Below are 26,466 nucleotides of genomic sequence, written 5' to 3'. Positions count from 1 at the left end.
TTCCTGGAAGTTATAGGAGCGTTTGCTACTGCAAGCACACTGTGGAAGCCGATGTCTCTTAGTTTCAGGGCAATTATGTCCTATACACGTATTTTTAGCTGTTATTTTCTTCTCCACTCAGTTTCTTTTTTTTGTTGTTTTTTTTGTTGTTTTTCTTTTTTTTTTTTTTTTCGTTTTTGTGGTGCTTCTTTCATCATGTTCATTCTCTAGAAACGGAGATAAATTATTGTGAATTTATTGCTAAAGAAATTTAAAATACTGCGAAATTGTAAGTGTTGTATCCATAAGGTCAAAGCTTTTCATACGGCCGCTAACACGGAACGATCGCTTCGTGTTAGCGTGCTACCACAGAGATTTCTCTGTGGTAAATCTTCCGTGTTAAGCTTCGAGGTAGTTAACACGATACTTGTTCAGACGGGCGCTAACACGAAGCCACCTCAGAGGTAGCTTCGTGTTAGCTTAACATGAACTTACCCCTAAGCCCGTCTGAACACGGCTATTGTAACCCAAATTGCTAATAAGCAATGATGGCATGAAAATGACTTGTTGTACAACATCACTTTGACGAAGGTGTTTGGTTGTACTTGAAGATCAAGTCCAATTCGTGTGGTATAATAACTGATAATAATGATTATCAGATAGGACAGGTAGATAAGGACACCATTATGATGATATCATCAATTCAATAACAGGTTGTTATTAAATAATTGGTATTAATTACTTTTCAATGACTGACATGATTGTGAATAACAGATCATATAATTATAATGATAGATATTCCATCTGAACAGCTTGGGGGAAATGGTTATTTCTCTAACTCAATGGGTTTGAATTTACATTGGTGATATTTCAATTCATTTCAGTCCCATGCCTATACAATACATTGCTCCCAGGTTCCCATGCAATTCAATTATTGGGATTTTTTTGTTGAAAATTAGGACACTAGATGTATACAATTTAACCTATTTCTACAGTATTAGATTATAGCCTCACATTGGCTACAAAAAAGTGAAGTCATTTATCATGTTTACAAGAACAGCTTTATAATCCCAGTTTACAGAACTGCAGGTTTTGCTATTTTTGCTACTTATGAATGTAATATGGTCTATTTGAGCTGAGGAATTTTCCCTTGGTAGTTTCTAAATAAGCTTAAAAGTGCAGCTTAACAAGTTAGTGAACCAGCCTATCTAAACATGATTTGCAACTCTTCTGAGCAAGCATAATTGTTGTAACCAGTAACAAAAAGAGGCCAAGTTTGCACCTGTAAGCATACCTGCTCCGCTAAACCGTAATTGAAACAGTGCCACCACTCTGCTCAAATCTCAGATACCAATGCTCTTGTGGTGAAATGCAAAACAACAGGGAATGCAGAAAAAGAAGGATTTCTTCTGCTCCAACAATTACCCCCCATCATAAACCATTTCCTAACAAATGGTAACCTGATGCAGCCAATCATAAGAAATAAAACCTGTTTTACAACAATCCATAAGAATTAAATATGTAGACCTACATGTATATTCTGAATAAAATAATTTTGCTCCAACAACCACCCCCTACATGATCTACCATTTCCTACCAGTAGTAACCAAAATGGTAACCTGCAGAGCTTTATTCCTTTTTATTTGAAACCAATCCTCTTAGATCCCATGCAAACGATTTTACACCTCTCCCACTGCAATAAATATGCTTTACATTTCCAAATCTTTCTCTGCTTTCTATGCTAATATTACATTATTGTTTTAAAGAAAAAAAGTATCCAAACGGTTACATTGCAGCACATTCATCAAAGCTCCATTGGGCGCCCCATTCCTTTTTTAAAGGAATTTTATCTAGTCCCTTAAATGTGACACGGTGCTCTGGTTGCAGCAACAGGCTGCAGCTGTATATTGGGCAGGCTAGACCAGATAGAAATCAACCAAAAAGTATAGACCACTTGACATGTGACGTCATTGCCCGGCAGTACGCGCACGCATTATGGTACTTTCCATTGTTCTTTGCCCTGCAGTGTGCGTGCGCATCGTAGTCTGCTCAGGCAGGAGGGTGAAAGTGCATAGGAACAATGCCGGAAACTACGTCACTCTATTGTTCGACTTAAACTACATCATTTTTAACGCATGCGTGTTTGTTAATACAGCTTTAGTCTCCTCCACCTTCTCAACATGGTACGTGGAATGTCTGGAATCACACTGACGGCGGAGGAGAATACTAGCTGGTCAGACAGTTTAATTTTATCAAGCATATAATACCTAAACAATCACCGTCATTTGATCGATTTACTACAGAATATAATTGATTATTCAAAATATAATTTTAATATTGTAAACATGTTAACTTATATATTTGTGTTTTAAAGTATAAGGACACGTGAATAAAATCATGTCGAAGACAAAATGGCCGCTAATCCGCCTATTGTCTAGACTTAAACTACATCTTCCGGTTTGTTACGTAATACTAGGATGCCCATCCCTTTGTATCGATCCCTGGCTCAGGGCATGTGTATTTTAGATCTCCCACCACATTTCATACTACAAGAAAGCCATTGAACAGTGTATAGCGGTTCGTTCGGCATATCGACAGACCAATCCCTCGCCTTTGTTGATAAACAATAATGTAAAGTGGTCTATAGGGCCCAGCTTATTTCCAACCTTTTAAGGGATCTAGAATGAGCGTTTATGGCGTTTCGACAGTATTTTTTGTGGGACATGAGAGCACCTCAGATGTATCGAATTGCATTCTGAATACGAAGCATGTCTTTCGGATATCAAATAATTTTCATTTTTTGAAATTCACGATATAATACAAATTTAATGACAAATTACTAACATTTTTGATATATAACAGTCCTCGAAATAAATTTTATGAATCTAATGATATATTCCTAAAGTGTATGTAGCTGGGAGGAAAAGCCGATGATCAATTGAAAATGTTGACCTTTTATATTGAAGATATGGATTTTTTTCCCAAAAAAAAAAATGTGTAGTACATTGCGAATTTCAAAAAATCAAAATTATTTGATATCAGAAAGACATTCTTTGTATTCAGAATGCAATTCGATATGTCTGATGTGCTCTAATGTCCCACAATAAATACTGTCCAAACGTTCATACCCCTTCCTTAATAAAACCACAATTCAATTTTCAGGACAATTTATATCGTCATGATATAAAGGCTGAAATTATTACCCAGTACATTTACTGTGACTGAACACATTGGACCAAAACCCACTGGGAGATTTGTCATTGTTGCCTCCCTTGACCAACACTGAGCATACCCCCGCCTAGGGGTGCTGGGTGGGTGCAAAGGGTTTAACAGACCAGCGAAAATAACATAATGTTGCCATAACTGGTACACTTCATGATGCTCCACCAATTATGTCAGAAAGTTCATCATTTCAACAACTACAACAACAACAACAACAATAACAACAACAACATTTCAAATAAAATTTTCTTACTTTTTACTTCTTTGCTTCTCACTCTTTTACAATTTAACAAAATTAGAAATCATCATTTCACACATGTGATACATCCAGGTATATAGTCAAATCAACTAATACTGTGGCTTTAACTAAAACTACCCTATACCTTCATACTACTCCTGTGGTGCTATGCAAAATGGGTTATGCCATTTAAAATCCACACTACCCCTGTGGAAGATTTAGCTAAAGTCTTAGTACAGAGGGAGTATGAATTTTGAATAGAATGGACAATTTGGTAACTTCCATTTGAAATACTCACTCCAGTTGTAGAAGATATAGGTAACTCCATAATACAGGGGGAGTATGGGTTTCAAAAAGATTAATCCTGACCAATTACAGTTGAAAAACATACTCCCCCTATGGCAGATATTTCCAAAATCTTCCACATGGGGTGTGTGGATTTTAAATGGAATAGCCCAATAGAGTGTGGGAACCAAAAACCTACCAATACCTCATCATGTTCATCCCTAATCTCCTCTATTCAGACCTAGATTTGCCTCCAGACAATCTGACCTAGGAAGTAACCCCAGCCTGAGATGTAGGGGTCAACCATAAACAAGTTATGAGGGGAGCAGTAGGAGATTTATCATTAAAGAAACTTAACTATTGGGGTCAATGGAAACAAGCTGCCCCTTCACCTTCCCATGGAGGGATGCAGATAGATATCAAGATCAAACAGCCCCAGGCTGTGTTGATGGATACAATTACTTTCCTGTGCCCCTTGCCTTTTCATCTCATCACATTACTATGGGGGAATGATAGATCAAGATCTGACAGGCTGATTCAAAACTGGTAAAAGTGGTTAACATTATAATGAACAGTGTTCGAAATATGCCTCAAAAAGTTATAGGCCAACGCAGGCTTGACCTTAAAAAGTTACCGGCCAGCCGGGCCGGCAACTAGATGCCAGTCAGAAAAGTTACCGGCCAGGCCAAAAAGTTACAGGCCAATTGGCAGCTGACCGGCCCTATTTCGAACGCTGATAATGAAATACATTCAACAAAATCCAAAATATCAAGTAATTGTCTACATATGTTTTGCTGTACAATACATACATGTAGGAGCCCAAAGTCAAGTAAAATATACACCCAAGATTTCCTTCAATTTCATCACAAAACAAGAAGTCTCTTTTAGGTTTTGATCACCCACATTTTTGTGGGGCCTGAGAGCACATCAGACACACCAAATTACATTCTGAATATGAGGAATGTCCTTTTGATATCAACTTATTTTGATTTTTTGACATTTTCGATATAATACAAATTTGAAGGCGAATAGTCCTCAAAGTAAACTTTATAAATCTAATAATATGTACTGAAAGTGTATGTGGGAGGAAAAGAAGATACGAAGATATATATTTTTGTCCCAAATCACCTCAAAATGGAGGTCTTTGAGGAAAAGAATCCATCAGAAAATTCAAATAAGCCACAGTAATTTGTGAGATATCATTTTAAAAACGAGACAAGTCCAATAATGATTACAACTAGATGGACCGCGGTTCTCGGATGTCGCGGTTTTCGACGCACAGCGTCGACCGTGATGCCTCCACCAAAGGGAGTGATGTGGAATTCACAAGTTGATACAAAGCTTTAAAAGCCTAAAGGAGAAGACTGAATTTGACCTTAGATGACACCTGGATGACCCCAAAACAACCTTTCAATGACTCCTGGGTGACCCCAAAATGACCGCCCAAAAAATTTGGCTCTAAATGTTGACTGTACCCACCAAGTTTCATGCCCATATACTAATTATACTAATTTGACCTCAGATGACCCCTGGTGACCCCAAAATGACCTTCCAAAAATTTGGCTCTAAATGTTAACTGTACCCACCAAGTTTCATGCCCATACGATAGTTTTTACTAATTTGACCTCAGATGACCCCTGGTGACCCCAAAATGACCTTCCAAAAATTGGTTCTAAATGTTGACTGTACCCACCAAGTTTCATACCCATACAACAGTTTTACTAATTTGACCTCAGATGACCCCTGGATGACCTCAGATGACCCCGAAATGACCTTCCAAAAATTTGGCTCTGAATATTGACTGTACCCACCAAATTTCATGCCCATACAACAGATTTTACTCATTTGACCTCAGATGACCCCTGAGTGACCCTGGATGACCCCAAAATGACCTTCAAAAAGTTAGGCTCTGAATGTTGACTGTACCCACCAAGTTTCATGCCCATACGACAGTTTTTACTAATTTGACCTCAGATGACCCCAGATGACCCCAAAATGACCTTCCACAAATTTGGCTCTAAATGTTGACTGTACCTACCAAGTTTCATGGCCATATGACTATTTTTGCTAATTTGACCTCAGATGACCTCTGCATGACCTCAGGAGACCTTGACCCACTAACCAATATAAACTTGTTCTGTCTGGGGTCAAGATGCACCCACCCACTAAGTTTGAGGAACGTGCGACCCCCAGTCTCAGAGAAAAGAGGTAAATAAGGAAAATGGGCCCTCTGACCTCAAATGACCTTTTACCTCAGTATATGACCTTGAACCTCACCCAAAAAAAAGTAGCCAGAGTTTTTGACCATGACCCACCTATCCTGAAAATCTGAAGTCAATCCGCCCATCCATGCCCGAGATATCGCATCCGGACGGAAGGACGGAAAGACGGAAGCACGGAAGCACGGAAGGACGGACATTGCAAAAACAGTATGCCTCGCGGTGGAGGCATACGGTGGAGGCATAAAAATGAATCTAGGAAAAGTTGAGCCCAGAGGTGTTTCCTTCTACTGTCACTTCCCGGGGGGTCACTCCCATTGTGACCTGTAAACCATCCGCGATAATGAAAGCAGCGTAAAAGGGTAGTTTTTCAGGTGGGTATGCACGATACGCAGCGTGTCGTGTTTAGGGTGTCAAAAACATGAAAAATTGGAAAAAAGGGTACCAAAGTTGCAATTGCTAATACGCGGAAATGAAATTTAGGGTATGAAATTTGATGCAAGGAATAAAATCCATGTTTAGGGTATCGTTTTAGCCAAGGGTTAAATCCTTGTTTAGGGTGCTTTTCAAAAGTTGATTATAGCGGATGGTGTACAGGCCACAATGGGAGTGACCCCCCGGGTGTCACTTCTACATCTTCCTTTCCAATATCCCCATTATCCCATCTTCTCCTCCTTTTCTAATTATCTTCTTCTGATAACTTCAAAAACAAATTATTATTTTGTCTCACAAGTTGAGTACAAACTATTCTTATTACCAAGCAAGATATTATCAGTTTCACTCAACAATTCCATCCTTTATCCCTGGGATATATTATATCTATATTTCACATTGAATCATCACACTATTGGGCGAGTCTAACGAGGCAAAGGATATGTGCCAAGCGCCTTCACACATCAAGCGGCAAGAGTCGCAACCTGCGTGGCAATAAGCCACCAGCAATATCCAAGTAGCGTGTAGTACAACTGGTGCCATCTGTATCAAACTCACAGCAAATTGCTACCATTGCTTCAAGATATTATTGTACTGATGATTTTGTTCAATATTTTGGCCTGGCGTCTACATATGGTAACATGCGTAAAGAAAGCGCCCAAAGCAGAATCCATAGATGTGTGATATTGTGACGTCACGAAAACCAAACCTATACTATATATAGGCCAAATGCTAATACTGAATGGAGTCTTGAAGGAAGTACTATATAAAATGAAATATACCAGCACACATCACAATATTTAGCTAAACTTGATGAGTATGTTTTATTAGAAAAATGAGATCAGGACAACCAAGAGCTGTGGGAATTCAGGTTTGGCAGACAATCGGAGTATATTTAATGATATTTTGAAATCCATATTCAGATATCAACTTATCTCATAATGAAATTGCATTTCAGAATGAGAACAAACAGCTCCCATCCAAAACATGCAATGTGTGAAATCACATGAATTTATCCTCATTAATCATGTTATTGTAAATGTTCTCATGCATTCTGCTGACTTTTTATATTATATGCATGTATTTTGTTTCACCGTTTATTGTATTTTTCATATTGTGTTGCACCATGGTCTAAGGAATAAAAAAAAAATTGTTTGATTGGCGTAACATAAAAAAAAATTTAGGGTAGGTAGGTCGGGATTCTTTTTTTTTTTTTTTTTTTTTTTTTTTACTTTTTAAGCTGTAAATTTTGTTTGATAAAGGCTTTGGAACTTTTTTCCTTCTTTTTGTTTAAATTTATTTATTTTTATTTATTTTTTTAAATTTTATTTATTTTTTTGGCAAAAAATAAATAAAAAAAGTTAGGGTCGCGTTTAATTTTAGGGTAGGTCACGTTAAGACAATCAAACAATATTTTTTTTAGGCCTAAATGAAATGGTCTGTTAATATAAATGCCTAATGTATGCATGTATGTATGTTTGCAACTTGGTCACTGATATGATGTAATGTATTTTGTGGAAACTGATGGGGTAAATTATTGATCAAAAAGGGATTACAAAGTAGGCTACCTAACTATGCAACATAACAAACTTGCTACAAGCACAACTATTACTTGCATGTTACAAAATGGACCCACCTAAACCAAACCCATCTGCTTCAGGGCTTATGATACATCAAAAATACATATTGGAGTGTGATGGTGGGGCTATCCCCCAACAGATTAGCCTTTATCTAACCTACAATACAATGTATTTAAATTCAGGACAATGCCAACTAAACTGGTTCATTTTAGTAGAAGACTGGATTCTTCTGAGACAATTACAAGTAATTTCAGATCCCCTTCTGGTTGCTCAGCTTCTCAGTTTCCACACTACTCAAAATGTTTGAATTTTCAGATTCAGATGATCTTATTTCTAGAAGATTGGTCCATCACCTATATCAGTGGTCAGGCAGGTGGTTAAGTTTTTCTGATTTAAATTCCATGGTAAGGGGGGGGGGGGGGCCTGAAAAAATTTCGCAATTAATTTTTTTTGCATCAGGTGTTTGTGAACGGTCCAGAGTACAGAGTTAACAACCATGAGGAAGGACTGTGTGGACATTAAAGTATCAGTGTTATATGGTGACGTCACACACTCACACTGCCTCTGTGTTGCACTAACACTGTATTTCATAATTTTTTTCAGTCTCCTGGCAAAGCTTGAAAAGAAAAAAAATCAATAAATAAAATGATATGAAGACTTTTCCTTGAGTCACTTTTGGTTTATTGTTTAAATGCTGTGTAAAGTCCGATGTATACTCCACTTCGCGACCGCGATTTCGCGAGGCAGCAAGTAATTTGAACTGAAATTTTACGACTTCCATGAAGGAATTTCCTTCATGGAGCAGGTTTCGCTTCAGCGGAGAGTTGGATTTAGTTCAACTTTGGGGGTAGGCCAGCGAAGTTTCTATATGAAAGCACAGAGCGGGCAACAATTCTTCGCGATACTCGGCGATATTTTGATGAAGTATACATGAATGCCTTGGCGCTTGAAGCTGCGAATTAATTTTTCATCACAGCTTCTCATGAAGTGGCGAAGTGGAGTATACATCGGACTTAAACCAGCAAATATTCATTTGGTTTTGGGTTATAGCATAACATAGACCATCTCAAAATCTTGCCATATTATGTGGGAGCTCCGGGGACAAAAAGGTAACAGAATGGGACAGAATTGGTTTCTAATCGGATTTATTCTGACATATTCTCAATCACGGCTATTACCCAAATGCACTCAAAAGCCCCATTTATCAATCCCAATCAATCAGATCAAATACAGGGTGTCCCAAAAAAAAACAGAACCCTCATTGTGCCCTCTATTTCTCTGAAAAGTTTATCAAATATATTTTGGTATGTAAAGAAATCTTTAATCGTTAGCTTTAAATAATAAACTAAAACAATTATTTCAATTGGCTTTCAACTTTTGAAGATATGCACTTTTAAAGAAATGTACCCATTCTCCCTCTGTCCACTGATAGCAAACAGAGTGGTTGAGATGGATCATGCTTTGGAGTGGCCTGCAAGATCACCTCCAAATTTGGGGTTGGGACTTTACTCGAAGGTGGGACTATACTCGCGTCAGTACGGCAAGTTATTTTATAAAGTTATCATTGAGGAATGTTTGATATTCATGCATACATGTAGAACATACTCCTTTTCAATCTTTGAAGCAGCTAATCCTCCTATGGACAGAGTGAAAAACGGGTAAAAGAGCATATATTCAAAAGCTGTGAACCGATTGAAATATTTCTTTTGGTTTATTAAAGCTAACGATTCAAGGTTTCTTTAAATATCAAAATATATTTGGTCAATTTTTCAGAAATAGGAGAAGAAGAGGGCGCAATGAGGGTTCTGGATATTTTGGGGACACCCTGTACATGGGAGAAGCTGTGAAAGTCCCAGTACTTAGTGAACTTGGCCAACATTTCCACCTGATTTTCTACAGCTAAATCACAAGGAGAGTTTCAAAATTTTTGTATCTGTGTTTAACTAAAAGTAAAACCATAAAATTCATGCATGAGTTCTGTCTGTCTAGATTAATACACACATGTGTAGGCCTACATTTATAATCAAGTCATTCCCCAATAGCTACAATTCATTTTAAATTGATGCTAAAAATGAACTTTTAATGAAAAATTGAAGATCTTTTTCTGGCATTTCCTTCACAATTCTTTCAGAAAGAATTTCCTTTACAAAGTACACACAAGCTTGGCAGAGCAAGCTTGGTAAATGTAAGTCACCTTGAGAGTTGAGTTCTTTTTACTGAAAAAAGTATGGTAGGTGTAGTGTAAATTTTACACGGCACAACAGTTGCTTTGCACCAGTTCATTCTCCATATCATTGGCATTTATTTGTCTTTTAATCCATGAGTTTCAGCTTCAATGAATCAGATTGTTTTGATTGCGGCATGGTTTCTTTCATCCTTTTATGGAATACTAAAAAGATCTAAAGTTAATCTGAAAATGCAATTCATTTTTGTCAGAATTTGTACAAAAAATCCTACCAACAAGCTCATAAAGACTCCTTCTACAATAGCTGCCAGGTGGTAGATTTTTAGACCTTTACTATAATCATAATATTATACAGAATGCAGAAATTGTCAAATGTCTAGAGGGCAGACTTTATTCCAAATTCCTTCTCGCAATCACCTCATCATCAAAATTTCACAAAGGACTAAAAATATAAGTTTCCAATTCCAAATATCCTGTCCAGTTAGTTTATATTTGTTTACTGCGTGTATGAAGTCACAGGATTTAGTAGCAAATAATAACAATTCTTTTTGTTGTTTGTTTATCCATATTTGTCCGATTTCTTAATGGATCAAAAGACACACACACATATATGTCACAGTTTTTAGTGACTTTGTCCCAGTGTATTTCAAAGCAGAGAGTGTAATAATCAAACCAATCCATCAGCACTCTGATAGTGGAGGTACATGTATTTGATGCAAAATTTCAAAAATCAAACATCACAGTGAAAGTCCTGCAATGGGAGCAAAAAGCAAAATGTCTTCATGTGCAGAATGTTAGGATATTTGCTTCCTTTCTTTAGGTCCCACATTAATGTCCACCGCTTTGAGTCCCATCAATTTTAAAATTAATTTTCAGCATCAGTGGCATAGCATCATAATAGTACATGGAGGCATGTGTGCCCCAAATTAGAGTCAAAATTTGACAAATTTAATCAATCAGACCCAGTGCCTCCTCCATAAGTTCAGATGCCCCACCCTAAATCTGATGATACTATGCCACTGTTCAGCACCTCTGGCATAAGCATGGGAACTTGAACCAGAGATATGCTTGAACAAAGATAAAATACTCCCTGCCCTACAGAATATACTATTTGCATAGCACTCCTTATCTTACACAACAAGGTCTCAACTCAACTCAAAACCACAACCACACACTCTGTATCATAGACTGCATCAAGTTCAAAAATCCCACTCAAAATTAGATAGTTATGACACATCATTACGAATAAAGATGAAGACAGTCAGCCTTCAGGTCCACAAGGCTTAATCTCATTCCTTGTACTGGGTGAAGGCACAGTCCAGCTAACAAGAAGTGGATATAGACTGTACAATGAAGGAATCAACTCAAGCAGCACAGTTGCCACCACATGTGCGTACGTATCAACTGTAATGGCCGGCTGGTGGCTGTATAGTCTCCTCCGCAGCCAGTTCGGTTACGCTCCCTCCACACAAACAGTCTGCCAATGGCCACTTATAACGCCGTTTCTGATTGGCTACACGTTTGTAGCCGTAGAGCTGTACATACGGGAACTTGATTGACCTCAGTCTAGCTGGCGAGATGGCGGGTCAAACTTGCTCATGAATAATAAAGTAGCCGTCTAGCCGATCGACCAATTGAAAGCTTTGTTTGACGTCAAGCTGGATGGCGTCGGCAGAAAACCGTTAGCGAATCAAAAAGGACCAGTTCGTGACCATTGGCAGACTGTTTGTGTGGAGGGAGCGGAACCAAACTGGCTGCTGTGGAGACTAGTGGCTGTATTGAGCCTATGATAATCTTTGGAACCTTCTTTTTGAACTCTTTATCTACAAATGACTACAGACAGATTTAATCACAGCAATTTGCCAGCAAAGTCACAAAACTCCCTGGAAATTGGATCACACACCTTTTGGAATGATAAGGAACCTGTGGACTTTGTGTGACGATCATTTTGCATGTTTGATCGTGCTTCAGGACTCAATGATCCAGTTTACTGATAGTATTTGGCAGTGGCGTAGCCAGCTTTCTAGGTGGGACAACGATTAAAACAATTGGGGCAAAGATAACAAAATTCCTGGTTGAGTCGATATTATCGATGGGATATACTGTAAAAGTTGAAATTTTCGCAAGGTTTGTATTTTCGCGAATTTCGCGAGTGGACATAAAATCGCGAAAATAAAAACTTGCGAAAATAAACTTTTGCATTAGGTTTCTATTGTATCAATATCAAAACCGCAAAATTTAATTCTCGTGCAATTGACAAAATCTTCAAAATCGCGAAAATATCTTCTCGCGAAAATATTGACTTTTACAGTATACATATACCAGGTTTTTTTAGAAGAGACTGTACATAGTCTTCAAGGGCTTCATTTGGACAATGTGTGAAAGTAGAATGCAAAAAAAATGTTATTTTACATTAGTTTGGCACATGATTGGGGGAATTTTGGTGGGAAACAGGCCCCTCTCCCCTTTTCTTTTCCTTCACCTGTTTACCTTCCTTATGTTGTATCATTTTTGTCCAAAGGGTACTTTTCTCTTTTATTTTTGTTAGGGGACACTCTGTCCCCACTGGCTATACTACTGTATACAAGCAAGATTGTCATTGGAGAAGATCAAGAAAAGTCATAGAAAATACATGTAAAATAATAAAGAATCTAATATCACTTTCCAAAATTACAAAAGGATAAGCATACGTATGTGGAGGATTTCCAATACTAAATAATAATTGTAGTATAACTGCTATTTAGTCTATTAAAGCACACAGCCATAATTTAATAAGGAACCGTCAATCAGGACTGGTGCCAATGGAACAACGAGGTCGCTGTCCTGTCTCCGTTAGCTGGCCTCTAGACCTGGTTTTACGCAATCCACCCAGCTTTAGGTCAATTTGGCCGTCAGTGACTCTTGCATTGAGCGCCAATTATAAAATTGATTATGGATGATGTAAAAATGCTATAGGCCTACTAAGTTTTACCAAAGTATTCTAGCCATTTTGTGGCTCCAGTTTGGTGAGGCATCTTGATCCTGGAGTCAACTTTGTAATTGGGTTAGAATTAGACAGATAATGAGGAAATGGAAAGAAACTGTGATCTCTCACTCAGTGATAACATGGAAAAACAGTAGCGCGATCAAAGGGAAACATGATTTTTCACCCGGTTCAGTATCGCAAACAAGCAGAAAAAGTGCTCCCATCAAACCCAGGACCTCAGGTTTACAAGACCTGTGCCTTTAAATCACTTGACCATGGGAGCTTCGTGATTAGGCTGGTAGGCTTGTTGAAATTCAAACCTAAACTTACCTCCTCCTGTAAATAGCCCAGAAAAAGGTTAAAGTGATCGCTTATAGGTTCAAATAATCACAACGCTCCCGTGGCCAAGTGGTTAAGACACAGGTCTTGTAAACCTGAGGTCCTAGGTTTGATTCCTGGCATGGAAAAATATTAAGTCTTCATTTGAACTTCAAATTGGTACCTCACTCAAAATGTAATAAGTTGATATGATGACTAACATATACACATTCAAAATTTGGTGGTGTAACTGTAAGAATATAGAGGCATAGACTCTGAAGATCTAAAGATGGAGGCTATATGAAGAGTAAAACATTGCTACTGGCATATATATGCTGCATATATATCATTCAAAAAGTTATTTAAAGTTGGAGGGAGCCTTGTTCTCCCATTGGGACGATTAGTGGGATGATACAAAATGTAGGCTCATTTTGTAAGTCATCCAGTCTCACTAAAACTCTTTAATAAGCTAGACTTACAACTTGTTGCTTTCTCATCTATAATAAATTACTGAGTTTTTCGAGTTGGTAAGGCTAAAAACTTCTCGTTTTACATTATTTCGAAAAGCGGATTTTTTGCGTTACGTAGAGTAAAGTTGTCCGCACCCCAATAAAAGCGTCCAATTTTGTTTTTGTTTACGTTAAGGGTGTCAAATTATGTTAATTAGTTTCAAAGGCACTAGCAAGCAACCTGCGAGCTAAGCACTGAGTAAAGGCCGGTCACACTATGACGGACAATAAGCAACGAAAGGTGATGACGTGAAAATCACAAAATGTTGACGGCAAAGCGGCGACAAAAGAGGAAAAACAAGATTCGGTGGCGAGTGGGAGCGACCTTTAGCGACAACACGACGGCAATCAATAATAATCAAAAATATTAATATCGATATCAATAATAATCAAAAATATTACACATATCAATAATATTCAAAAATATTACACATATCAATAATAATCAAAACTATTAATATCTTTATCAATAATAATCAAAAATATTACCATCAATATCAATATCAATAATCATCAAAAATATTACACATATCAATAATAATATTTAAAAAATATATAAATATCAATAATAATCAAAAATAGTAAAATCAATATAAATAATAATCTAAACTTTTAATATCTATATCAATAATAATCAAAATATTAACATCAATATCAATAATAATAAATTCAAAATTGCAATTCGCAGCTTAATTAAGCTTGCCGTTCACCCCTATTCGTCATAGTGTGACCGGGCCTTAAACACTGAGTAAACAGTCACAATACACTACAATACAGTCATGCTGTTTAACATGAACACCCGCAAATCCTATGTCTGATCTGATCAATGCTGAGATTGGGTCACTCATACCATTACACAGGAGAATCTGACTTGAGTAATTAACATGCATTGTTTATTCAACTAATTTGTCAACATTATCATGCCAGTGTTCAAACTAGAACCTATTGTCAACAGTTTAATGTTTGTTTATTGAATTAGGAGTCTCCAAATCACCCAAATTAAACAGGGTTGCCAAACTGTGAATTAGTAGCCCAAATGGGTGACTTTTTAAGATCCCCCAACTTTTGACAATTTCCTGTCCCATAGAGACAGATGGTTAAGAAAAATGGGTGACTTTTTAGCAATGCAGGTACAAAAGTCTGGTTAGGCTCACCGTAACTCACAGGTTAGCGGCATAATCAGTGAATTAGGTCAAAGTCTCCAAATCACCCAAATTAAACAGGGTTGCCAAACTGTGATTTAGTAGCCCAAATGGGTGACTTTTGAAGATTCCCCCAACTTTTGACAATTTCCTGTCCCATAGAGACAGATGGTTAAGAAAAATGGGTGACTTTTTTAATAGCAATGCAGGTACAAGTCTGGTAAGCATGGCAAGGCTCACCGTAACTCACAGGTTAGCAGCATAATCAGTGTCTGTGCAAAATACTTTGCCAATGTTGAAAGTAAGTGTTCTACAAAATTGTACATTTATTTTGATTATTCCGAGACTGCACCTCAAATTGCCCTGCACCAGGTGAAACTAAATTAACATCTATTGTTTATTCAACCAATTTGTCAACATGGTCACTAAACTTACCAATTCGAAAAACTCAGTAATTTATTATAGATACCTTAAAGGAGTATTTCGTGATCCTAGCATCCTCTATTTATGTCATTTTTCATTAGATATCCACGAAAAAAACCTATTCCCAAAATTTCAGTTGATTCCGATTTTGCGTTCGCGAGTTATGCATGATTATGTGTATTACACTGCTCCATAGACAATGCGTTGTAATTTCGTTCTGGTGCACCAGAGCGAAATTCAAATTTCACGATATCTTTGCTAAATGAATTAATCTGCAAGAAATATTTTGTACATAAACATTATGTAGCATTGTTTTATATGGAAAAGATACTAAATATTATATTTCTAAATGATAATCTCCTCTCATACCATTAATCACATTAAATAAAACATTTACATGTACAAAAAATATACAAAATTTACCAACCGCGAAAGACTCTGACCGCGAAAGACGGGTGACCGCTATGTTATAAGTCAGCAGGGAGGGTTGGCTCCCTGAAAGCTGGTAAATTGACAGGTTAATGCTGGTTTCATACTACCCTGCCGCTTGCCGCTGAGCTGGCTTGGCGCACGCCAGCATTGCAGACAAGCGGACACAATAAAGGCTTGTTATTGGTTGAAGCGCCTGCCGCTTGCCGCAGCGGCAAGCGGCAGGAAAGTATGCTGGAGGCTTAACACCTAGGTGATCTTCAGGGGTTCATTCATTTACTATGTGACTGTACTTTTAGAATGTTGTGATATACAATTTGTGAAATAATGTGGAGGACCTTCCTGTCATAGACAGACTTATAGCTTTCAAAAATACACAATTTAGCATTTTTTTCTGAATTGATTTCCTTTTAATTGTCACAAACTCCAAAAACAATTTTTTTAAAGAAAATTGTCCCCAAAAGATGATTTGCAACTAGTTGGGATATAGAATATAACAGGACATGAAAAGAAGCTGCTGACACTGTTCTCGCTCAAAGGGCTGGAGCAACAGAGCCCAAAAGGAGTGCTATATATTTTTTTTTAAAGTGGTTGAAAAAATTTCAAAAAAATGCAGTGAAAATAAATTATATAGGCCTATTAATTTTGCAATAAAATAGTATTTCCAAAAGATGGTGTTAAAAGGTGAGTTTAAAGGGCTTGTCCAACTATTTGGGTCACCAATACAAGAAGTGCAAATATTTGCCAATATCTTTTTGTCCTAAACCAAATCAAAAGAGTGCACTATTTAAATTTGCACAATATACTTCAATATTCTTTTTCTACAATCAGTTAGTGCTCGCATGTTGTAGATCAGCCCAAGCTCACTGCTAATATCAAGATTCAAATACAAAGTTAAGATTTGATCAGAAAAAGGTGGGTCATTAAGGGAAAGGAAATGTCTTGATTTCCACATGAGGAAAACAGGTATTTATATTTGTAATTAGGTGATGACGGTGCTTTCAAGCCTCAAAACTATTTTAGTTTCTGTACATCAATGTTGTACAATGTAGCACAAACTTTGATCCAAATTCTGTGAGTGAAGTTGGAAATGAAATTTGCTGCCTGGGTTAACCCCATAAGCACTACCAGCCAAATTATCTGCCTCCAACAAGTATTTTGATTGGTTACAAAAAGGGCTATATCATGTATTGAGCCAATCAGAGATATGGTAAGAATAGTCGGTAGGACTGATTTTACGGCTTCAAATTGCTGAGAGATCCAGAACATCTATTTTGATTGGTTACTCACATGATTATATCATGTAATTAACCAATCAGGGGCCTTCTAAAAAACAGAAGTAGTAATCCCCATGGTGTTAATATGAATTAAAGGAGGAAACATCTTGAGAATAGAATTAATATAGTATACAAATATTGACTGCTTTATTCGGGTTATGGTTAAAATTATAGGCCCAAGGTGATCTCAAAACCATGCTATGACCCGAGGCGCAATTTATATACCTCATTAATATAGATTTTTGTCATCTGATTGGTTAAAAGGCCTATTTTATTGTTCATATTAGGCCAAAATTTACAAAGAAAGTTTTTCGTTATGAACCGATCGTTGGCGCCGCGTGCGTAATGCGAACATGCCATCGCACGCGTAGAGTTTGATCGGGACGCACACCGCGCGATGTGAAAATGACTATGCCCGGGGAATAGCCTTTTTAAAAGACTATATTGCCCAGGGAATAGTTAAAAAGGAGGGCATAGCTAATTCAATGACTGCACTTTTAACCAATCAGATGACAGGAATCTATATATGAGGTATATAACAAATAATACTCTTCTTGATCTTTGAAATTAGAATTTTAGCGCATTATATTTTCCAATTTTTGGGATTTTTTAAAGTTGTCAGGGGAAAAAAGAAAAAGACTTGTGACATTAGTGAGGTGGCATTTAGCAACAGAAAATATAAAGTTGACCTATTTACCCAAGCTGAGGTAACCTGTTCATTGTCCATATTGTATCCAATTGATGGTGGAAAAGCGACATGTTGATGGGAGGATGAAGGTATTTCCCCAGAAGGAAAACTGCCATTCTCCATACTTGTATATGCATTACAAGCAGGCCCGTACGCAGGATTTTTTTTGGGGGGGTGCTGATTTGGAAAAAGTGGACTTTTTTCCCAGGAGGGGGTGCGATTTTGTGAAAAGTGGACTTTCTTCTCCCAATTTGGACTTTTTTGAAAAAAAAAACGTAAAAAACCTGATTTTTTTGCTCGCTACGCTCGCAAATTCTGAAATTTTGGGACTTTTTGTATACTTTTGCAAATTTGGGGAGGTGCGGTCGCACCCCCCGCACCCCCCCTGCGTACGGGCCTGATTACAAGGAACACAAAGATTCAATTTAAGCCCTGCTTTACAAGGTTTATCTCAACAAAACCTAAGTAAACCAGTTTCATTTCTGGCAAAATCATTTTTCAGACATATAATAGCCTAAAAGGCACAGAAGTGGGTCAAAATTTCAGCTATTTGGCATTAACAGGCCCCTCTTTCCTCTACATGTATGCCTGGATAGAACACCTGCAAAAATACTAAGGAAACCTTTAAAGGCACATTCAGTGATTTGCTCATCCAGAATTCAGATTTTGGTACCCTTTGTCATTGTCATAGATGTGCTAACATAGCCTGCTATAGTGGTCAGCCGAAAGCTATGTATTTAAGACAAAATAAGGCATTTACATGAATCTGTAATTTAGGCTACATACTGACAGTATATAAATTACCTACATGTATTTCAATGGGGCTTCAACTTAGTCAATGCTGCTGTTTTCTTTGTTTCTTTGCCAAATTTTTCATTTCAAAAATACCATAATTTTAATGACTTATCCTTCACTTTTAAGCAATTTATAAATAATTTTAATTTTACACTTGCGCTGGGATTGATTAGTTACATGTACTCAGTTTATAACATTGAAAGAACATTTACGCAGAACATGCTTTCATGAATATTCATCTACACACCATTTAGACCAGGAAAAATAAATATTGATGCAATTTTAGGCAAACACACAAGGTTTATAAAATCAGTGAATTTACTCCATCCAAATGTTAAAAATGTCCAAATACATGAAGATCACTTTACCTTGAATGTGGTATGTTTTATAGTCTGACTTGAAAATACTATTTTTGCCTCTCCTAAATCTGTTTATTATACATGTAGCATATAGACCGGGGGGGGGGGGGTCGCTCCCATTGTGGCCTGTACACCATCCGCGATAATCAACTTTTGAAACACGATACACGGCGTGATCGTGCCTACACACGAAAAACTACCCTTTTTACGTGTTTTTATTATCGCGGATGGTGTACAGGCCACAATCACAATGGGAGTGACCCCTGGAGCATAGACCATCTAGCGTTGGGCTCTGTGCTTTCTCTGATAGGCAGGCCTACCTGTATGATCATTCTTGGCATTATTCTTTATTTCTTAAACAAAAACAATTTCCAACATTCTCAGGGGGGAGGGACACATCTCCTTCAGAACCCCCCGCTGCATGAGGCAAGCAATATATGGTGTGTGAAGCCCACTTTTTCACAGATCAGCCCACAAATGTTGTTTTTCAATAATTCATAGCTGTGTGGCACACCTACAATGTAATGTCAACATCCCAAAATGGGGGGAATCAAGAAACTTGTAACTTTTCCAGAACACCATCAGCCTTACCAGGTTTAATCATTTAGACAGTTCACTTCTTTGAAATTTGATTTGATGAGCTACGTGACAAAGAGAATTCAGTCCTATCTTGTAGGACTAAAACATATGGAAGGATCATTATGTCATCAAATAAATGGTGACATGAACATGGTGAATGCTAGCAAAATTGGTAAACAAGTTTAAAGGAAGTCTAGTAAGAAAAATAAATTTACGTAGATCTCAATTCTTAGCACCCAGTTTGTCTGCGATGCTTTGTAGAGTCAAACCTCCCCATCTCCCCGGGGTCACTCCATTGTGGCCTGTACACCATCCGCGATAATCAACTTTTGAAAAGCACCCTAAACAAGGATTTAACCCTTGGCTAAAACAATACCCTAAACAGGTGTTTTCACACCCTAAACAGGGATTTTATTCCTTGCATCAAATTTCATACCCTAAATTTCATTTCAGCGTATTAGCAATTGCAATTTTGCTACCCTTTTTCCAATATTTCATGTTTTTGACACCCTAAACGCGTTACTGGCAGCGTGATCGTGCTTACCCACAAAAGCTACCCTTTTTACGCGTTTTCATTATCGCGGATGGTGTACAGGCCACAATGGGAGTGACCCCGGGCCCCATCTGCAGTGGTGTAGCTTCATACATGTAGGGGTACAGAGGCACATCACCCCCATCAGTGTCCAAATTGGACAAATTCCCTATAAACAATGTTTAAAATACCAAAGATGACTGACTGAGATAAATAAATTATTGGCTCATGGAGTGAGCACATATTTTTATATTTTTTGCAAGTAAACAAAACCGGGAAAATCTTTTCTTCTTTGAAGTTTTTGTGCCAATTCGTGGAAGCGTTGGACAGCCTTTAGCAGAAACACTGATTTTTATTTGTGTAGGTTTGTCAGATATAGCCTAACCAGAAATGAAAGATTTACTTTATGGCAATGAGCATCTTTGTGTCAGGTTTTCATATAATTTGGCAATTTACAAAGTCACTACATGTAGGCCTACTATTATATACACATGATGTATCAATTTTTTTGATTAACAATGAATTAGGCCTACATAGGCCTATAAACTGTTGTATTTTCACCAAGTGTTTTGTACATCTGCAACTTTCTATAAATATTTGAGACCAGTGGTATAGCATCATGGGGGTATGTGCCCCCCATTGATTTGAAAATTTAGAAAATCCTATAAATCCCAGTAAAATTGCATGTGCCCCCCCCCCCCCAACCAATTGCAAAATATAGAAATTTAGAAAAATGACCTGTGCCCCCCTCCCCCATCAGACCCAGGCCCCCCCCAATCATGGTCAGTGCCCCCCTTCCGTTAGCCCGACACAAACTGGCTGTGAAGGAGACTATCATTTAATACAATGTGACGTCCATTTTGGAACAATATTGGAGTACGGAAGAAATATTCATTAACGGGACTGAAGCAATGTGGCCATTTCTATGTTTATACCAGGCATTTTCAACAAAGAGACTTCTACAAATTCATCCAAAGGTAAGCAAAGGGTTGGGGATCACATTTTTAACTACATTGTATCACTAAAATGTTTCGGAGTTGAGGTCCGCTAAAAGTCGACCCGGGAGTAGACCATTTCGGGGGCTGTATTTGGTATACATGTCACATTTTGAACAATGAGTGAAATTAACCGATAACATTCGCTGATGAATTATAGCGACGCTGTAAATGTAGTAGACAGCCATTCACAGGAGAACGGATAGTGGGCATCTCCGGCCGCCCCGCTTGCTACGGCCCTGGTGCATACATGTATAGTCAGATATGTCCCCTTCGATTTTGAGCCGAACATTGAGGTAAATCAACAAAAATTGGAATTTACTACTAGCTCCAATGCATGCAGTGTTACTCCGGCGGTTGTAATACGGTACAACCCTCTGATGTTTGTGTATGTGTGTCCCGCACAGTTTGCGTACTGTGTTATGAACATCACGTACATGTGTTTGACTAATATTTCCATCGTAATATAAAACGATGGTTCCTGCATTTTATTCAAAATCTCAGATTTTGACAAAACTACGTCAGCACCCTAAGTCTTGATTTTTGCAGAGTATTTTTGTTTTACTAAAGTACATTACAATCGTGTAAAAACCAGAATTTAAAAAAATTTCGAGGGCGTTCTCCTCAGCAAATGTTATAATAAAGCTTTAAAATAATACTTTTAAAAGTGGTCAATATTTCCAAGTATTGTAGTTAGTGAGAATATGACTTTATCCACAGATATAATATCTGTGCTTTATCAGAGCAGGCCAGCCCTGCAAATTATTAATTAATGTGAGTCTCTAGACACGATTAATACCATAAAATGCAGGGCAAGGTAGCCCAATTAAAATTCAGCCACATTTTAAACCAATGTTATCACAACATTATAAACAACCACATGTTTCAATTCAGATGTGAAAACACTGGGCATGCATGCATGTCCCATTCATCACAACACAGGATAGTAAACAATGTATTCTAAACACTACACACACCAACCACCTTACCTCATTCAATGGGATCATGTAGTTCTCCTTACTCCACAATCTTGTATGTTTCAAGGAAGCAATATTATATATCCATCTGTAGAAATATCACAAAAACATATGCACAAAAATTGCTCAACTTAATTTTTACTACAATGTAACAAATTCACATAGGAGCATAATTGCATAAACCATGAAAACTTTGGCACCAGCAGCATCACTGAGCAGTGATTTGTGTTCAGGCACAGTCAGTGTTTACGTGTGCACTGCCAATCATACACACATGGTATAAAATCCACATGCAATGCAATTGGTTGGCTTTGTTTGCACACAGTCTAACCTTTGACCTCTAGGTGGTAATGACCTGGAAACTTGTCAACAAAAGAGGATGGAGAGGAAGTGTGTTTTGTCTGTGCTCAATCATTGTGAAATTAAACATTTGGCTGGTTTTTTAATACTCAGGATTTCATATTTTATGGTTCAGTGTGTTTTTAAATTATTGCAATTGTGAGCTAGCAACCAGGCTAGCAACAAGCCAGTATGTAAATTTCCAGTACATGGAAGTAAGATATTTTCCATGGTAACAGAGATCAGGTGGATGGCAAGTGCAAATCAAATCAACTGATTTGCCAAAATATGATATCACTTTCAAATATACCCTACATCAAATATATAATATCTCAATGGGCATGATAAGTTCATCCATTGTAGGCCTACAACCCAAAATGACCTCAAAATCAGAACACTGACCAAACTGGTGCCATCAAGTTCACAGTTTTCCAATGCAATGCTTCAAGACAAAAGAAGCACAATTAGCCTAAAACCAAACCATATTTCAACACTTTTTTGTCAAAGAAATCTACTGGTCAGGAAGTAGTATTGTACAAGTCACGAAATTCAAATGGTTTGACAGAAACTGACCGGTAGTTTGAACTACCATTGTCAAATATCTAGAAGAATAGATGCCAATCATCATGGTCACAAGTCAAATTGAATCAGGATTGTTTTGTTACTAACTTCACCTTATTTAGTAACTGTTGCAACTGTTTATTTGTTCATTATTCCATGCTTTATTTTAGCCAACTAACCCAAATTGTAACAAAATTTTTGAAGATTTGCATTTTAAACACAGGACTTATTTCTTTATACACGTACTGTAAAAACTGTGTCTATATTTTAAACACTTTTTGTAATCAATTTGTGAACAATTTTTAAATTGTAATATATGTTTAGGAATTTGATAGCAGGCGATAGCTTGTGTTTAAGATCGATCAGGTTTTTTACACTTTTTTGGGAAAAAAGGTCCAAATTTTGCTTTTTGGGAAGAAAGTCCACTTTTCACAAAATAGCCTCCCCTTGGAAAAAAAAGTCCACTTGTTCAAAATCAGCACCCCCCCTCAAATAAAATCCTGCATATGGGCCTGCAAAACACATGATGTTTTGAAATTTGCCGGGGGGAATTTGACATTGGTGTTTAGGTAAAATAAACTAGCACCCACTCCTCTAATAAATGACCCCACCCCACCCCCCTTTCAATGTATCTGTACAACTAAAATTTATCAAATGTCTGAATAAAATTACCTTAATCTTCCAATTGAGGACTATATGCAAATTCTCATTGAATTTGATAATTTTAATATAAAGCAGCCAATGAATTGAATTGAATTTTTGTCCATCATATCCACATAAACCAACTACATGTAGTTGCAAATCATTTTCTGGATCGAATTAAATTTGCTTAACAGACTCTCCTGACACAAATTTTACTTGCTTAAAAATAAGCCAAATTGCTCCGCTTAGGCAAAAAAAAAAAAGGTTAGATCTCAAAGCTTATGCAATACGTTTGTAAAATCCACGATTTGACAAAAAACAAATCGGAAATTTTTTATTTCAAAAAAAAAAAAAAAAAAAAAAATCGCATTTCGCATTTATTTTTAAATTTCTCTTGATCTTTGAGACAAACCTTTTTGTTTTTTGGCCTTATATGGTGTACTGCATCTTCTACATTGATTCATGCAATAGAACAAGCAACTCACCCATTCTCTTTTCCTCCATGCTACAAGATATCAGCATTGCAACATTTTCATCCCTATTCTAAAATGTTACACATTTGACATCGCCATAAGAAATAATTTCAAAAAGCTATCACATATCTGTGATCACATACACCATATTTCCCCCCTAGGCCTATTCTTTCTAGGGTCTATTTTCACCACAAATTTCAGCAATTTACCCCCAGGTAACTTTTACCATGGAAACGAAATACAAAAGCATAATTGATTATTTTGCCCTGGAAATCCACTGCCAATGTAGACTTCCCTCTCTCTCTCTTTGTGGTGGGCCCAGTGTTGAGAAAATTGCTAGTCATGAATATGAGCATGTGATTACAATGTATTGATAAAATATTATGATTTTACACTGTTTTAAAATTTAAGTCAAACATTATAACAATGGATTTGAACTTGATGTAAACAGAGAGCTCTTGAAAAATATACCAGAATTCCTATGTGGTTTAATATCCCAGGGGGGTCACTGGTCATTGACCAGGGGTATCATCCCGGGGGGGTCACTCCCATTGTGGCCTGTACACCATCCGCGATAATGAAAACGCGTAAAAAGGGTAGTTTTTCGTGGGTAGGCACGATACGCCAGTAGCGTTTAGGGTGTCAAAAACATGAAATATTGGGAAAAAGGGTAGCAAAACTGCAATTGCTAATACTGTGGAAATGAAATTTAGGGTATGAAATTTGATGCAAGGAATAAAATCCCTGTTTAGGGTATCGTTTTAGCCAAGGGTTCAATCCTTGTTTAGGGTGCTTTTCAAAAGTTGATTATCGCGGATGGTGTACAGGCCACAATGGGAGTGACCCCCGCGGGGGTATCATGCGTGGCCAAAGATTCAAGTAAAAGGGTCTTTTTTCATGATCAGGCATCACTGCACTTATATATCGTGAATAGGGTACATCTAAAACAAGGAAATTTGAGAAAAAGGGTATACCTTGTACAATAAATCAGTGTTTAGGGTCCTTTGCACAAATGTACTAGTAATAAAGGTTAAAAATTATTTTTTCCAGTTATCATGAAGGGTTTTAGAGTCAAAATATGACTGATTTACTTGTTTCTAATGGGGGCAAAAATAATGTCAATACTTATTTAGGGTATGAAATTGCACATGTCATACTTGTTTAGGGGTGCATTTTCAGACCTCGTAAATACTTGTTTAGGGTGCTATTTGAAACTTCGTGGCCACGTATGATACCCCCTTGTCAATGACCAGTGCCCCCGGGTTTAATATATAAAAACAAAATAGCCTTGAAACCTCTTTCTCAAGTTCGAAACATTTTTGCTATTTTTAATCCCATTTTAAGTATTTCAATCATTATACAGTCCAACCTCTTTTACCCGGGCCATGACGGGATCAAGCATTGTCCTGATAAGTGAAAAATCCGATGACCTTTGAATACTGTATGAATTAGGTACAAAAGTCATGCTACACAACTTGGGGTCAATGTATGAGCTATGGAATTTGAATTGAGGTCACTAAATCATGTGATTAGGCCAAAAAAAAAAAGATTGTTTGCTTGTCCTCCACCGACCGACCCTAATCTGGAAAATCTGGAAAAAAGTGGTTTTTTTGTTTTACTGTACAAAATGAATACCGACCCTAATTTTGGAAATCCCACAAAAGGTTTTTTTTTTCTTTCAACATTTTTGACATCCTGAAAAGTTTTTTTACAGTTTCTACATAGGGCCTACTTCTAAACTGTTTTAAAAACATGAATGAAGTGGTATACAATAGAGTAATATGTCAATTACGATTATACTATTTTGGCTATTTATTATATGACCTAAAAAAATTTTTAAAAATAAAAAAATCCTGACCGACCAACCCAATTCTGAAAAAGTTGTGGAGGACAAGCAAACAATCTTTTTTTGGCCTTAGGAAGAGACTATTTTCGCTCATGGTGAGATTCCCAGAGCTCATCAATAAAATATACATCTATATAGCTCTGAATGCCGCATTTTGGAATGACATGAATTGTAATGAATCTCCTATTCAAACATGCCATCATTATTCATTATGTTGTAGAATTATGACTGTGGTATTTCGAAATGACATTAATTGACAAGATTCCTCTGAATAGCTATATAAATGTGTTGAGATATGATATGATTGCAGTACTCTGGCAATACCAATGGATCATTTTGAATGGAAAATATTGATTCAGAAATTGCACATGTGATCTGTAAAGACTTTTTGCAGGGGGGCAGCTTCCCCCCTTTGCCCCCGGCTACGTCACTAGACTAATGGGATGTTTTTAACTGAGAGTAGCTGATAGTGATAGC

At 37.2% G+C, this 26,466-nt stretch overlaps 1 protein-coding gene across 6 annotated transcripts in view; it reads right to left on the bottom strand.

Annotated features, from left to right (window-relative positions):
• Positions 1 to 26,466, bottom strand: part of LOC140141372 (uncharacterized) — a 278,662-nt gene that overhangs the window by 186,262 nt on the left and 65,934 nt on the right. For 3 of the 6 annotated variants that reach the window (XM_072163212.1, XM_072163211.1, XM_072163218.1), the window contains exon 3: positions 22,141 to 22,216. The exons of 2 other annotated variants lie outside the window; for them this stretch is intronic. The gene's annotated coding sequence lies outside the window, so the exon portion shown is untranslated. Of the gene's footprint in view, positions 1 to 22,140; positions 22,296 to 26,466 lie in introns of those variants that run through there. One more of the 6 variants, XM_072163213.1, reaches the window with a different exon arrangement.

This window comes from Amphiura filiformis, chromosome 19 (genome assembly GCF_039555335.1).
Source record: "Amphiura filiformis chromosome 19, Afil_fr2py, whole genome shotgun sequence".
NCBI lineage: Eukaryota > Metazoa > Echinodermata > Ophiuroidea > Amphilepidida > Amphiuridae > Amphiura > Amphiura filiformis.
This window is presented reverse-complemented; position numbering and strand designations above follow the sequence as displayed.